The sequence below is a fragment of the Vanellus vanellus genome (genome assembly GCF_965231255.1).
Source record: "Vanellus vanellus genome assembly, chromosome: 1".
Taxonomy (NCBI): domain Eukaryota; kingdom Metazoa; phylum Chordata; class Aves; order Charadriiformes; family Charadriidae; genus Vanellus; species Vanellus vanellus.
This window is the reverse complement of record NC_138905.1, coordinates 80,882,764-80,899,273: the sequence shown is the minus strand read 5'-3', so window position 1 is coordinate 80,899,273 and position 16,510 is coordinate 80,882,764. Positions and strand designations below refer to the sequence as shown.

The 16,510-nt window shown below is 43.2% G+C and overlaps 1 pseudogene across 1 annotated transcript in view; it reads left to right on the top strand.

The window, feature by feature from the left end:
* LOC309670752 (potassium voltage-gated channel subfamily KQT member 1-like) overlaps nt 1-13,023 on the top strand; it is a 438,140-nt pseudogene extending 425,117 nt beyond the window's left edge. The window contains exon 7 of the transcript in view: nt 12,880-13,023. The product of the transcript in view is annotated as a potassium voltage-gated channel subfamily KQT member 1-like (transcript). The remainder of the gene's footprint in view (nt 1-12,879) is intronic.
* The last annotated feature ends 3,487 nt before the right edge of the window (nt 13,024-16,510 follow it).

The following is a 16,510-nucleotide window of genomic DNA, read 5'->3' as shown; positions in this document are numbered from 1 at the left end:
AATGAAAAGTTGTGGGGGCATGTATTTCTTAGTGATTTTGTCTTCTGCAAAGTATTAGCAAATAATAAAGGAAAAATTTTAGATTTCATGGCAAAGGAATTATTTGCTTTTACCCGGGTTTGGCATGCTCTGGGGGTCTGGAAGATATTTTTAATTTTTAATCTTTTTGCAGGATAGAAAATCCACTTCCTTACTAACAGTAACTAAAACCTTAACTCAAATTCCTTACCCATGGATGTTTTGGCTGACTATACAAGAGATAAGGGAAAGCAGAGCAAAGAACCCTAGCTTTTTTGATGGGGTGCACAGTGCTTCAGCCGGAGCACAACATATGACCCCGGTTCCTGTGTAACCTGCAAGCAGTAAAAAAGTCATTTAAGCATGGAGGAGGAGGAGGCATCCATGGTCCTGGGATCCAGGCTGGAGGCATCTCTCCTACGTAAGTAGTCTTTGCTGTGCTGGGAAGCCCTCCTGGGCTTGCTCCTGAGTCCAGCCAAAGCTGGACTGTGGACCTGTATAGCACAGGGAGGGCAGGAGGGTAGGGCCGTGCTTTTCATCAGCAGAAGGGACTAAGCAGGCTCTTTCATCCTGGTTTCAGGGCTGGGCATGCAGGGAAGGAAGCCAAGCACAATGGTCAGGCAGCCAAAACCAGAGCCTCAATGCCATGGATTCATGGCGTTGGTCAGTTTTGGTTTGCACCATACTGATGCAGAAAGACAAGCACCCCATCACAGCTGGGGTTTTAATATGCACTACAACATGAAAGTGCAAGCTTTCTGAAGTATTAATTAGCAAAAAGATAGCTATCCTATTGCCTTTCTCACTGATAATTAGTTCCATATAGAGGTAAACAAGGTTGCTCTGAAGGGACAAGAAACACTGCAGAACAACAAATAAACCAGGCATTTTTAAATACGGCTTAGACATATTATAGATTAAATTGAGGTAGATCAAAGTCATAGCTTATGCTGAGTAAAAGTAATAAAAGAGCAAGTAGATGTGAAGCTAAGCAATTATATTTGTGGTAGTCCCAACAGGTACCTATTCTGTTAATGAATTTTAGCTTATTGACCTGAAAAAAATCTGTTTTCCCCCACAGCAGAAAGTTGCGTAAAGACCTCCATGGCTTCCCCGTTCTACCTCCATAACATCAAAAAAAGCTGGTAACCCAAAATCTTAATTAAACTGCAGCACCGGTTTAAATTATTTTACTAAATGCTGGGACAGTGAAATCTCACCAGGTCATTCTCATATTCCTACACCTCACTGTTCATGTTAATACATGTCCCTTTTTATTGCTGTGCTTCTTCTCTGCAATGATATATGAAAAAGAAGAGACATGCAAGAGAAAAATTATTGTTTCTGCGCGCAAGACCTATAATATTCTTCTCTCCAGCAGTATTCCCTGCAGTATAAGGCTAAAGAGCGTTAAAAGTGATAGTGAGTCTAACTGACTTTTTTTCCTTAATTAACAGTGTAGTGCCTTGCAACGGAAAACTGAAGCAGGTTTCTGCTGACTTAGCATGTGCCTCATGAGGAAGAAATCTATCTGGCAATTATGGCTTTGTGTCTCCCGCCCTGTCTCCTGTTGTTTTTATAAGACACAGGTACTTCTGCCACAGGCTTCTTCATACGGCTGTCCTGTCAATGCCAGCTTTCATAGGTAATCCATCTAGCTCAGCAGAGTTCAAATAAGACACCTCCCTCTCTTTACTTTAATTAATGCTTTATTTCAGTCTCCCCTGGGGATGTAGCCATGCTGATTTTTCAAAATTCTCTGTTATTTTTCAAGCACAAAAGAAATGGAAAATGTCCACCATTGAGATTTTGGATTTGGAAAACCTGCTTTACTCAGTCTCCTATACTCGGTTGGTGTTTTAAATGCCCGTGGACATCTCTTTAGCTGCAGAACATATTATTCAATTAACCCTCTAGCTTGAGAAGGAGAAAAAGAACAAATCCAGTCAAATTCATTCTCCCTGAAATCTCTTCTGATGTTCTGCATTCACAGTTACTGTAGCTATAGCCAGTTTATACACTGATTTATGCTGTCACACCCCATGTATTGCTCAGACCCTTGCAGGTGCTGAGCAACCTCAGCTTAAGTCATGAACTGTTTCTTGCTGTGTAGTTGCTTTTCCTGCACAGTTTGTGCCTGTGGCTTCTGCTGATCTGGGACTGAATGCTGTGGCTTCATGTGACTGAACAGACAGACAGACACTGACCCTCAACATCAGGTCACTGCGGCTGCAAAACCAGAAGAGACAGTCCAGAGTCCACTCACCATGACTTTTTCAAGAATTCATTAAAAATATGTGTGTGGCAGTGTTGTTAATCAGGCCTGGTATACACAAGCAAGCTAGCAAAATCCATCAAATGACAGATAAGCCAGGCAGGCTAAAACCAAAGGGTTAAGCAAAGCATATCTGAATCAGTAAGAATCAAGAATTGCTACACCCTCAGTCAGCATCGCCTGATAACATTTTACTTGCTTTGGGTTTCTGTGTTTTAATGAGAAAACAGTAGTGTTTTGTAATCCTCACGATTTAAATACATAACACTACATTGTGCTTCTGGAGCTTCTTCCTCAAATTGCGTTGCATGTGTTAAGCAAGGCTTGTGGTATCCTTCAAAGGGTGTGAGAGTTTCAGTCAACTTGTTACATAAAGGTGACCCTAGAGACTTGTCCCACGCAGAGTAGAGAAGAAATAAAGGCAGTTTTCATTCACCCTTTTCAACAGTGCATAGTACTGTTGACTCTTATCTCTCCTACCAAGCTTTACTTCATCGCATTCACTAAAATGGGGCACATCAAAATGAGCGTCCAAGTGTAGGTTCCCCTGGAACAACAGAAAGCATGTTGTAGGCTTGGTTTTCTGACATCAGCACAAATCTGCACACAGACCAGCCCTTAGTTTTGCTACAGGGTTTGGCTAAAATGGTATGATGATTCTTTTGCAGAGCTGAGAAGGGAAGCCCGGATGGTGGCCTCCCAGTGACACCCTCTGGTCCCTAGACAATCATCCTTTTGCTTCCCGATTAATTTTTTTGTTCCTGGCATGACCACCGTGCCACACTTCCAGCCTTGATCTGCCATGTCCATTTCAATCCTCAAAGAGCCAACAGTAGGAAAGACAAAGGAGCATCTTCTCTCTGCCTGTCCTCTTCCATCAGGGACTGATCTTTTTTCCATTACAACTTTCTTCCTTCCTACAGTCAACATTTCAGTCCAGATTTTAGATTACTCTTCTAATTTCTAATGTTTTCTGGTTTGTACTAAGACCCAAACCTACCCAATTTCATGTGATTTCATGTCAGAAAGATGTGAAATGGCAGGTTATTTGATCCATGTTGTTAAAAAATATTGATGAGGTTCATCTAGAAAGTGATTTGTCCTCAATGCAATAAGGCTGTGCTGGGGAGTAGACTGGAGCTTGGGTTTATGAAGTCCTGGCCTAGTCCTACAAGGACTGCCTGGAACTTTTCTAGTACCTACATGCCTTGATATCTGGATCGCCATCACCATAATGCCTGTGCTCCTCCCAATAATAACACTCTCTCTCTCCCTCTCTCTTTGCCTTTCTTGCCAACCTATAAGAAAAGATGGACTCATAATTTGAAGCTTTGCATGAGTGTGACTGTCAGTGGAGGGAAGTTGTGCATCAGTACTTGTGATAAGGCATATAAATGTTACCTTGTCATACACAGTATGTATGCTGCAGCACAGCCCAAAGTGTCCTCCCCATTACAGGAACTAGTCAGGCCTATCTAGCCACGAGGCTGGTGGGGTTAGATTTTGTTCTTATGGAGGAGATTTAATAGAGCTCAAAAAAGCAAAAGTAAAGGCAAAACAATCAGAGTGTAGGCTTGATACCATCTCCTCAAAGATTTAGGTGAGACGCAAATACTGAGTTCATCACACCCATCTAAAATGCTGAGCTTGTCATAGTGACAGGCTAAGGTCACTTCTTTCTCAGTGCTCCTTTGGCACCAATTAAATACTCAGAGCTGCATTTTCATTTTCTTGTTTCTCTCTGTCCGGTATTGTTTAGAGATTTCAAAATTAAATTAATCAGCATCTTGGAGCGCAAGTTCCAAGGTTGCTTTATTGTGAAATTAAGGTGTGACTCACCATAACTGCATATCCACCTTTGAGGCTGGACTAGCTTTGTTATTTTTGTGTGTTGTTTCTTTCCACGCTGGTTTTGCAGCAGGACTTGTAGCCACACAATATAATGAGCTGAGAATGGCAGTGCGTCATCCAGGGTGTGGCTGAAGAGCGATGTCGCAAAGAGAGATGGCAAGATTACAGGGAGGATCTAAGTAGGGTCTGGAGGAGGGTGAAGAATGAAACATTCTGCAACAACAAAAATAACAATCTGTGTATGTAAATCAAGAGAAAGAGAGTCCTGCAAAGTTTGATTTACCTACCAAGGGAAAATCAGGGGAAAAAAACCAAATATTTTAAAGCGCTGGCTGTAAACAGACACACAGGTGCATGTGCCTATAGCTAAAATGAGACAAACTCTCTCAGTAGTTACAGCACACCCAGCAGCCAAGTTCTGCATAATGGCAGCTGTGGAAAGTTAACGTTGTGTACACTCAGAGAGTGACACCACTTGAATTTCTTCAGCTAGAAACAAGTACTTCTGGGAGCAGTAGAAATTATGCTGCTTGGTTTCCTGTGGCTCTGTATTTTGTGGTTGATTATCCAAGGCTAATAAGGGGCAAGAGCTGAATAAAGCTTTTCCTGTGGTCAGGGCATCCTGTGTGGATTCTCTGGGGTCTAATAATACAGTTCACCTTCCTCTTCTGTCCTTCCTTTGATGAGGCATTAATTTGGATGGCTGACTTCTGCACTACTGCCAGACTTTCAGAAATCTGTCCAAACTTTTTATCTGTAAGGGCTCTGTCTCTCTGGCAAACGTGTCCGAAGCTGGCCAACTTACTCCAAAGCTGCTGTGGCAACATATATAGAGATACATCATCAGCTAAACCTCATTTACTTAGGAAGCCGGATTCATTTAAAAAAAAAAAATCACACCTTCCCTGCAGCACTAACACTGCTAACATAATTTGTGTGCTGACCGGGCCTGCTTTAGAAATCCAGGGCTGAACTCTTGAGAGTTGCTTTAGCAATTAAGCAAATGGCATCTTACACCAGAAGCGGCAACCATAGACACAGGTCTTACTGCAGAGGTTCGTCAGCGCAACTGTGGCATAGGAAATATAAAAATATAATACTCACTAAAAGGGTACCAACAGGAAATACCCCAGGAACAAAGAGCAGAGGGATAGACCTTTGTGTTTTCATTTAAACAGGAAAGGAAGATGGAAACCAAAACAAATGAAGCTATACTTCAAATAAAGATTACTATGTTCTAGGCCACCAAAGGTTACAACACCTGACCTAAGAATGGGTGGGGATGTTTGGGATAAAGGAAGGGAGGCCTGGAAAACTGTGGACTTATCTAGATAAGTTTCATGGAATGAAAATAAACAACCGGTATCTGCTAAGGGGTGTACTGAACAAGTCAAAGTGGTTTATGTATTTTTTGGTGTTCATGAAGAATTGGGTCTGCCAGAACAACAGGTTGTCATAGAAGTACGCTTTGCGTAGCTTCCACTCATGTACCTGTTTACCCTAACCCTGAGGTTAGTGGCAAAAGCTCCCATTGACTGAAGCTGGTTTTTCTGCGCTATTTGCACTCTCAGCAGAACAAAGCAAGAAGCTGCACAGCTCAGTGTTGGGGCAGGGAGTGCTGGCAGTTGGCTATGAGACTTTGACATACCACAGTGAGATGTTTCCCTGTGTATGTGCCACCTGGCAACTTCGCTTTGGGATACAGCATCGTTTTTAGGAATCGGGCCAATTCCAAATCTGTTACAACTCATCCCCAAAACAGTCAGTTAATGGGAGCCTGTTCATCAAAGCCTGCTTGTTGTTGTTGTTTTTGTTTTAAGGGGAGAGACAAGCTGCTAGTTCTCTGCTAATATGAATGTTAAAGTCATTTCATGATAGATGCCAATTATTATTCCTCAGAGACTTAAAAAATTGTGGTGTGGATATGTTTCTGTGCATATGTGTGTACGAGTACTGTTAGGAAACAGCAAAAGCTTATCCTAAAGGTATCGTCTTGCAAACAGTTGACCATTCTGGCTCCAGTCCAGCAAAGCACTTAAATATTTGGTGAACTCAGCAAGACTCTTCACATGCTTCAAGCTAACACATACATAAGCAGTTGGTTGGACTAGGCTCACAGAGGCTGCACTAGAACTGCACCTTGCACAAGAGAAATCTCCCCAAGCTAGTTGTGGTCTTTATGGGTGGCATGGCCATTTGCTTCCTCACAGACAGCTAAGAACAGACTACATCAACATTTATGTTGTCTGACTATGACAAAAAGAAAAAGAAAAAAAATGCTTCAGTGACCTCAGTGAAATTTCTCTAACAGGGGACAAGCAAGGTGAGAGGGAGGCAGTTTTGCATGCAGTGCTGTAGAGGAAAGATTTTGCTTCCCTGAATCAGCAGTCTCTGGAAAGCAATAAATCCACACAGGGACATGCTAAAAAATAAACTGATTCCTAAAATAAACAATTCAGACTTCAAACCATATGATAGGCAATTAGTATGTTTGAATAATTGGGTGTAACTGTAGGCAGAGAGAAGCTACAAGACCAGATGTGCACATAAAGCTAAACATAGACTTTATAGGATCCAATCAAATCAGTCCACCATCTGGTACGAAAAGAAAAATCTTGTGACAGACCTGGTCTACGTGAGAAAATGGCACGAATTTCTGGATAATGAGCTTAAGCTAAATCAATACGTTATGCGAGTCAGAAATGGAAGCATCCATAAAATGGATTGCACTAGTTCAAGTAAATCATATCTGATTTAATAAATTAATACCATTTTCTCTTATGAACTAGACCTTAGGTGACCTATCACAGCTAACATGCTGTGATACTTACTAATAAGCACATGGAGGTAGAATAGCTCATGGCAGGCATGTTCACATACACTCTTCTCTCCATACAAAATAAACTACCCATCAGACAACGCTTTTAGAAGCAGTTGGTGTTAGAACCCTCAAATCAAGCGTTTCTAAGTCAGAGCTCCAGCGAGTGGATCCTGCTTCATGTTAGCTAACTTCTGTCCTCGTTTGAGAGATACAGGACTAATTTCTCTTCTAATACTTGGGAAAACTGCACTTTTAGAAGACTCCAGTGTCTGAATTTGTGAAAATATTTACTTTACAGCCAGCTACGGTGTGTGGGTCTCAAGGTCTCTGTGTTTTCGAGCTAGCCAGGTGCAGGGATGAGGAGGAGCGAGACCCGGGCACTTGACCCAAGCTGGTCAACAGGATTATTTCATACCATCAACGTCACATTCATTATAAATTAGAAAGTTTGCTGCGAAGTTCTCTCTCTCCCTTGATGGCTGCCATCCTGAGAACTTCGTGCCCTGGTGCTGGAGCCCTGAGGCCTTCCCTTCCTCCTGAAGCCGTAGCGTTCGCAGTGTCCCACATTTGCTTCCACTGCTGGGAGTGCACAGCTTCCTACTGATAGAATTGGCTGAGTATAATCTTTGCATATTCTGTATTGGTGTCGGGATCAATATCAGATCTTTAGTGCTGTTAATGTTAATTCTCTAACCTTATTCTATTAAATCTGTTTATACTTCAGCTCGTGGGTTTCCTTGTTTTTCCCGATTTCCCTTTCCCAGGTGGGGAGGGGTCATCGGGTGATAGAATGATTGTCTAAATGACAACAAATTGTTATAGGTCTCTCAAACCATAACTTTAGAGCCAGAAGCTGCAGCAAAAGCTGGAAACAGAGGAAATGGTAGGGTCTGGGGCGTCATGTCTAGGTGGTGCTAAGCCTGTGAGCTCAGAGGTGGGCCACTGCTAGAGAAGAGGTGTTCAGAGGCTGAGCTGGGGGCCGTGGTGGTTTGGAAACCCTGAACTGGGATGTTGTGTTTGCATGCACTGGGGCAGCTGGCCACAGCAGCTCTGGCCCCAGATGTGATTCACTGTACAGTGGCAGCTGGAAAATATCACATAATACCTTGCAGACACCCTTGGAATGCCCTTGCTTGCCTCTTGTGGCCCACTGTGCTTTGGTGGCTCTTGGTTGTCCATGCTTAGGTTTGTAGTTTGTTGTGGGATGAGAGCTGCATGTTGGGGAGAGGAAGCCTGGATGACTTGTGGGGCTTCTGGAACCAAAGCATCCATAGTACGGTGGCTGCAATAGCAGGGGATGGGGCTCAACAAGGCAGTGGCTCTTCCAGTCCTCCACCCCTGCCATGACACCTGGGGCTGTCCTGTGGGCACAGCATCATTGTTTTCCACACTTGAGTGAGGCAATCAGGAAGCCAAAGTCAATCCAGCTTCACCAAAAGCAGAACTTGCTGTTGCTGCATGATGTTTTGATCGGTAACACAAATTGGGCTGTCTTCTCTCCCTCCTCCATTTCGTGCCACATCCCCAGTACCAGCAGCCCAGACACGTTGCAGACAACCACACGAAGGCTGTACAGCTCAGCCATTTTGATCAGTTCATGCAGGACTGTTGCAAGCAGGGAGAGAGCAGAGCCTTAAGGAGGCAACTTTATTTCATTTACAGGGCTTAGCTTTTGATACAAAGCTCCACCTACTTAGCAACATATAAGCATGTTTGTGGGTTTACAGATCTACTTCAGTGCTCCAGCAGACCATCTTCCCCTTCTGCTACACCTCTGGAAGTAGTTCAAGTCAGTCTGTTGTGCACATAATTGATACTGGCTTTCCCAGCCTCCAGAAATCATATTAAAAAGACAGGCACAACCTGGGGGTAGGGATTTTTCTGGCTTACAGTGAGAGCATTTGGGGGAGACCATCTTGCTACTCCAACTGAGTTTTCCACACATGCATTTTGTTTATGGTGTGTGTGTGCAAAACATGTCAGGAAAAAATTCTCAGGGGAGTTAGGAATCTGTCCAGCATGTGTCAAATCCCCAGCACAATACAGCCCCCCTTCTCCATGCTGCTGCCATTCCTAGGGTCCCCTCTCCACAAGGCATTTCTGCAGCAGGAGCCCACCGGGGTAAAATGGGGTATTTGGATAAAGGGTTGAAACACCAGCTTTCACGAACAGAGGCTCAAAAGCAACCTCAAAGAGCACATATGTATTGAAAGCCAACCTGGCTGGTGCTCAAGGTGAAGGGCAGAGACACCCTGCGTCCAACAGGTTGACTGACCCAGTTCCCCTACATTTTCTTTGTCTACCAGTCCTGCATGTCACCACACAGTCCAGCCCCTTTTCACGGGAGGATGTTAAAATAAATACACATTTCAACACTCCTTCAGCTCACCTCATAGCCCCAATAACAACAGTGTAAAATTTTAAACTGCTTTTGCAAGTCTCCTTTCTACTGGGCAGTTGAAAGGATATAAAAGCATTTTAACAATTTTATAGATAGTCTCTGGAGCACTTTTGTGATGTGGGAGAACAGAAGGTTTGTTGCCATTTGCCCATGGACAGCTGCCAAACTCACCTGTCTCCACCGAGCCTGTGAGGGGCATATCACATCTCTCTGGAAACTCTTTGGCCAGCCCCGTGTGGCTTCTCACTTTACTCAGCCCAAAAACAAATTGCACAATTTAACTCTTTGTCCACTCGCTTGCCTGGGTGTGTTACTCAAAACTGGCAACTCGTTCCGTTTGGGCTTAAGGAAAATAATAGCTGCTAGGTGGTTTTGGAGAAACCTAAACCCAGGACTTTCTTGTGAAAAGCCTCCACCCATGTGAAAAGTCTTCTAACCCTGCAAGTCATCCTACTGACTTCAGTCAAGCCTTGAAGTGTCCACAGCTCTCCTTTTGTCACTCCTTAATCACCATTAACCAGCCTCCAGATTTGGCCCCTTTTTAATAGGCTCCAATTCGACAAGGTACTTATGAATTTGTCTTTCTGACTAAAGTTTTGCCAGCCTAGTTGCTTGTTCAAAGTAATGCGTATTTTAGAGTATCTGAAGCCAGAAAGTGGTGGTGTGATCCTGTGTATAAAATACAAAACTAAGTATTAGAAGAGATCTGCCACTGACCACATCTTAGGGTTGCTTAATTTTGCAGGGTCCTCCTTCTAGTCTCAAAAATGACCATTAAAGCCCTCCCATGTATGTGGTTGATACAGGAAAACTAAGCAGCTTTGTTAATGTTCAGGAAATATTTGCCTATCCTTGTGTGGAAGGTGTGACAGAAATGTAGTGTAATCTGCTCCCCTATGGATGAATTTGGTTTTTTTCCCTCCCTACAAATGAATATTTACATTCTCTACCCTCCTTCTCTCCTGGAAAGAAAAGTACATAAAATTATTCCCCATCACATTCTTTCACTGAGTTGGCAAAATACAGAGAAATACAGCAAGTTTAAATGATACCAAATATGCAGGCATAGCTTATCTAAGATCAAGTGTGCAGATCAAAATCAACAAAGCCTCACAAAAGAAAGCTCCAAAAGATCTTTTATCTGTCTGATCCCATTTCCCTGCCTACACCTCTTTTTACCCTACTGTAATGTATTAGTTCTGCTTTAGCTTCTGCTCTGCGCAACATTTCTGCTTAAGAAAGATTCTGTTGAGTCATTACCAGCATCAGACAAACAGGCTTTTCAACAATGGAGGAGAAAATAAAGGCTGTGGTTTTTAAATTAATTCCATGCTGCTTAACCCTTAAACCACTAGTGACTACCAGACTTCCAACCAATTTAATGCTGAGCCGAATATGTAGCTGCTGTGCCCAAGATGAGAACACTGTCAGTGCTTCTCTTGATGACCACACCAGAGAGAGAACCAGCCACAGCAGCATCGCCCACCCTCTCTTAGCAGCTCATTAGATACAGGAAAAGCTAGAGATGCTACTGGCAGTGTGGGGTCAGGCTGCCCGGGAGGTGGCTGCACCTCTGCTGGACACAGCCTCTGCTGGGGTCTCCTCCCCTCAACCAAAGAGTGTCAACATCTACTTGAGTTGCTGTTCAACAGTGACTCATCCCAAGCCAGGCTTGGCACCAACCGCTCTGCACCTGGGGGGAGAATTGCAGTGAGCAGCCCCCATCCTCCCATGCCCACACACCTTTCCTTGCCCAACCTGGCCACTGCTCAGGCAGTGCCAGTCATGCACCTGAAAGCACTCAGGCAGAAATCGTACTGAAGGGTTATACTATATAACCCATACCCTAAATACTCCCTCCTTGCTCCTTGAAAATACTGCCTCAGATAACCTGCACCCACACCAAAGAAGAGACAGGGAGAGGGACTTTTCTACTAGGAAATAGTCCTGTTTTCTAATATGAAAATACAAATCAAAGAGAGACGAGCGCATCTCGCCCTTTATGAGGTAGGAGAGATACTCCACTCCTCCTTCCCCCAGCAGGTTGTATATAGGAGAGAATAGTGGTTGCCAAAATGATGTAACTTGAACAAGCTCCTGGTACCTTGAGGTTTGAGGGGCCCTTAGGGGAACAGACACTTGGAGTGAGAAAAGGCAGAGGAGGGGAAAGCGGATAAGGTAATTTTCTTTGCCTTGGTTTTTAAAGCAATCTCAGCCTGCTAAACTTTCAGTCCATGCTGCCAATAGTTAATTCCAAAGTTATCTTTGCACAGAAAAAGGCTGGAATCCTTCTCTCTCTCTTATTTTCTCTTTCTCCCTTTTTAATGAAAGCTAAGTTTAGATCTGATATCACTTTAAAAGGTTTGCTATCAAAGTTTATTAGACCCACTGGGACAGATCACAGGTTTCAGAGGCTCAGGGTTTCACAGCAGATAACTGTAAAGTGAACCATCCAATGTTCTTCAAAATGCCCATTTTTCTTGGGCTCATCTGTTACACAAAGCTGCACTGTATTCAAGCATCCTTAGAAGTGATCCCAGTTGCTTACAGGATGCTGGCCACAGTTTTGCTTTTAGAGCAAACTAGAGCAGTCAACAGCCCCCAGCCTCTCCCACTGGCTGATACTAAGGTCAGCAGGATGCCATTTGCGGTGAAGGCAAGCCCTACCAGCACAACGGGATAATGCTTGTCTGGGGCTCCTAGATAAAGGCCAGGATTTCAAAAAGCGGTAGAAAGTATGAGAGCAGCATCCCTTTAAAAAGACAGATTTGCCTTTCCCTGCTTAAAAATAATAGTAACTAGGAAAGACACCTCTGCTTAGGGACTATGCCTGAGAAATTTTAGCTGGAAAGCAAAGAAATGGGAGGAGGGATTAGCATGTCAAGCTTCCTATAGAACGGTTGTTCTTTTTTTTAATGAAGTCATTGGTATTATTATGTGGTTTTTAGTAGACTACCCTCCTAACAATGCATGGGAATAAATACCATATCTGGTAGGATCTCTGACTGTAACATGTATCACAGAGGCATCTATTTACAGTGTGAAGGGAGGGGAGCTGTTTCGTTTCCCAAGACAGTAATGGAAAGCATGATGCCTTACCACTAAGGGTGGTGAAGCATTGGGAGAGGTAGTGGGAAAAAACACTCACAATAAACCAAAGAGTGAAAGAGAGTTTCAGGGCAGATATTTGCAGGATACATCATCACTGAGAGAAGTTGGCAGCCCTGGGAAAAGGCTGAGAGACAAAATGGCTGACAAGCAGTCAAGTGCTCGGACCACCAATGTCCTCCTGTCCTACTGCCACTTCACATGGCTTTTCACCCTTCCCTGTGACTTAGTAGTGTCATTCAACCTTTCTAAAGCAACAGGCTAGGCTCTCAGAGGAACTGGTGGTTCTCAGATGCCAGCACTCCCTGTCAGGCTTTATCCTCTCAGAGCTTTTGGCCAGTGCGTGCCTCTCATCAGAAGCATGTGCAGCCATTTGACAGCTCGTCTGCTTTCTGACCTTAACAGGTCATGCAGATGGACCAGAAGCAAGATGACATCCAGGCTCAGTTTGGGGATCAGCCACAAGCACAGATGTCAGGGCCAGCCACCCCACCTGTCAGACAGCTACAGACAACCTCAGATTCCCGCCCAGCCGATCAGAAAAGCTGAAAGCCGGAGGACAGCCACATGCCACCCTCTCATTCCTCTACATCCGGTTATTTTTAAGTCTTGGTGTCTCAGGATTCAGCTGTGTCGTGGGTGAAATGACATATTCTACTGTCGTAGATTAAATTAAAGAATGAGAAGCAGCAGGAAGCTAGTCATGACCCTAGGAGAGCACATAAGTTTTGCACCTGTTTCATTAGCCATTGTTAGCTAACCTCTGCCAGCCTATGGTGGTCCCATGCAGCTAGCCCCATTTTGGCTGTCTGCACACACACAGGGCATGCTGTGGAGGTAAGCATACAAACAAGGGTTAGGATGACCCATTTGTGGGCGTGGAAGGGGAAAAGGACTGTTTTTTTGGCATTTAATCACTAAGTTTAATGCTCACAGCATGCCCAAAAGGGGGAAAAGAGCCAGTATTTGAACATGAAACAAATGGAAATCAGTGAACAGGAAAATTAAACAGCATGTTTTGACTTCTACCAAGCAGTGAGGATCATAAGAAGGGCAGATTTATATGCTAGTGCGAATGACAAAGTAAAGACAACAGGCTACTGATTAAAAATATAGAAGTGTACACAAGCTGGTTGACATATGAAAGACTGAAGCAAAGACTTCATCTAATTAAAGCAAAGGGTTGCAAATGAGATGAGATGCATGTTGGAACAGACAGGCGAGAGAGATAGTATCTGCGTAGGCTTACTGCACAAGAACACTGTAATAGCTATCAGCTACACTGCTGACTGTTATGCAAAATGTTCTCAAGCTTTTACCTTCATTCAGCAGTGGTTGTTGACTCCAGTTGCCTTAATTTTAACATAAGAAACCTGTATGGTAATTGGCTGTGAAATATCCATAAAGCTCAGTTCAAGTCACTGAGTAACAGGGTGCTGCAGGAGGGCTGCAGCTGTGATTGAGAATGGCAGCGTTTCTTAAAGAAAACAAAAATGCACATACCGTTGATGAAAGTTAATTGCTGTTTAAATAAACTGCTGTATAGAATTTTAAATGCTAGATTATTTTTTCCTTGTAATCTGATTGTAAACTGAGTGCATATGCTGGCTGATATACTGTCACAATGAAATGGATCTTACCTGGCACTCCAGGAAAGGGACGATACACTGTTGCTAAATATGTAAATAATAAACCAAGCTGAAAAGGGTGCAGTCTTATTTAGTCAAGTCTTTTTAATATATTTGCATAACCAACCATTTGAATGAGCAGAAGTCTGCAGAGCAAAGACCCGATTCCTGGGAAATCCTAAATATATTCTATTCCCACTCATATCCATGGAAGCAGAGCCTGCACTGTATTTAAGAGCAACCTGAAAGACTGGTCCCTTAATCAACATTTATTTGGACCAACAACTGGTCCATTTCAATGTAATCAAATTAGCTTCTAACTATCACCTGTCCCTTTAAAACTTTTTCCCAGGTTTTTGTCTGGGAATTCAAGCTTGGAAAGAGCACAATGAGACTGATTCTAATCTTTAGATTGCAGGCACGTCTTAGACAGAATATTAATGATGTGTGAGAGGCAATAAAAAAAAAAAGCAATGTGGTTTTAATTAAATCAGCTGACAAGCCGCCGTTCCATCTTGTCTGATTACTACAGAGTTACTGAACATGACCAAATACAGCATGTAACATGGGAAAATGGTAAATAATCATTGTCAGAGCACCGAGTTGCTCCTAGCTTCCAGTCAGGGTCATGAGCTTCTGCAGTGGTCCTTCATATAACCTAATTGACTGGCCACTCAATGTTAAATGGACAACTGGACACGAAAGGTAGTTACTGTTTCATCAGCCACAGGTAAAAAATCTCCCTGGAGATCCCTGTGTCACACAGGTTCAGAAGACGAGTGGTGCAGCTTTCAGAAGAAGGGCTCAGGGACTTCTATGGCAAACGCAAAGTGAAATTTCCTTCTGGTACACTGCAGATATTTGTGTGAGGGCTATGTGTGGTCACTGTTTTGTGGACCAAGGAATGCAACAGTATTTTACTTACTAATGAGTCTCAATAGAAGTGTTAAGGCACTATATATGCAGTAACACCTACTGCTCTGAAGTGCCTGGAAAACATACTAAACACCCTGCCCCAGAAAATTCAGTTAAACAAAATGTAAGTGGTCTCAGCTACATAGAGTTTCAGAAGGGGTGAGAGGGTGGGAGGAAAGGATAAAGAGGCCCACAGTGGTCACTTCAGAAAAAAAGAATGTGTGCAAGTCCGTGTGTGCATATGCTTTTTTATTTTAACCACAAGCCAAAATTTCCCCAGCAAGTCTTCAGTAAGTCCAGAGCCTGAGCCTTTAAGGGTTTGAAAAACCAGCAGTGCTGGCCAGCCATCCACTCTATAGCTGGCCACTGCAAACACTGCAGTGTGGCATAATGTGTTCAGACAGCATGCAACTGCAATCATCGCTATTGACACTACAGAGAGATAAGGGTGTGGCCAAAACAAATTGCAGTGAGGAAGGAAGAAGACTGGTGGGAGACACCTGTTTTCACACCGTATGATGAGATTAACTGTGAAAAAATAAAGGCAACATAGCTTAGCCTTACAAATCTCCACACCCACAGCTAAGACAAGAGTTTCCATCTAGCAAAATCTGTCATATTGCTGATGATACTACCCGACCCTTCTTCTGAGCAGAGATGGTTTTGCACAGTGGCTGCATATGCATATATGATATGCACGTTTGCATATCATGAGAATTTTGAGTGCCGCTCTACCAAGATGTGCTAGCAGCGAACACTCAGAAGCAAACTATGATTTCCCAAGGCAAGAACTGACTTCTATTCAATGTGTTTTTGTCAGGCCTTACCATCTAAGCAGGCAATAATAGCATCAGATCTAGGTCATTGTGTTTGTAACAACAATGAAATGGAAAGAGCAGGGAAGAAGCATAGGGATGAGCTTCAGGAAACTCCAAAACCCTGAGGAGTCCTCTTGCAATCACAGGTTCTATGAAGTCATGAGACGATCTAGTCCATCAAGGAACATATCAGAAGACCATCAGGTGCATTCTGGCAGGTTTGGCTAACTTTTCTAACTGCAGTATGAATTTGTTGGATGAAATACCACCAAAAGTATCTTCCAGAAGTGTTCTAAGGGAAACTTGTCATAATTCTTGCATGTGACTGGAAATGAATTAAATTTTACATAAAGACTATATGGTCCTGCAGTTTACTTCCTTGATCCAACAGCCTGACTTGTCTGCGCTTACTCTTACAAGCTAGAGTCCTCTAGGAAATAAATGTGCAGCATAGCTCCAGAGCAAAATGACTTCTACGTGTGTGTAGTTCTGGTTGGAAGATTTATTAATAGACGTCTCGTCCAAAACTCTAACTTCTCTGAGATTCATTAAAAGGAAGAGAGCAAAGGTGGGTTTGCATGAAGAAATCTGCCTGTACATTCCTTCTGAAAGTTGTGAGTATCATAGAACCATGGAATGGTTTGGGTTGGAAGGGACCTTTAAAGATCATCTAGT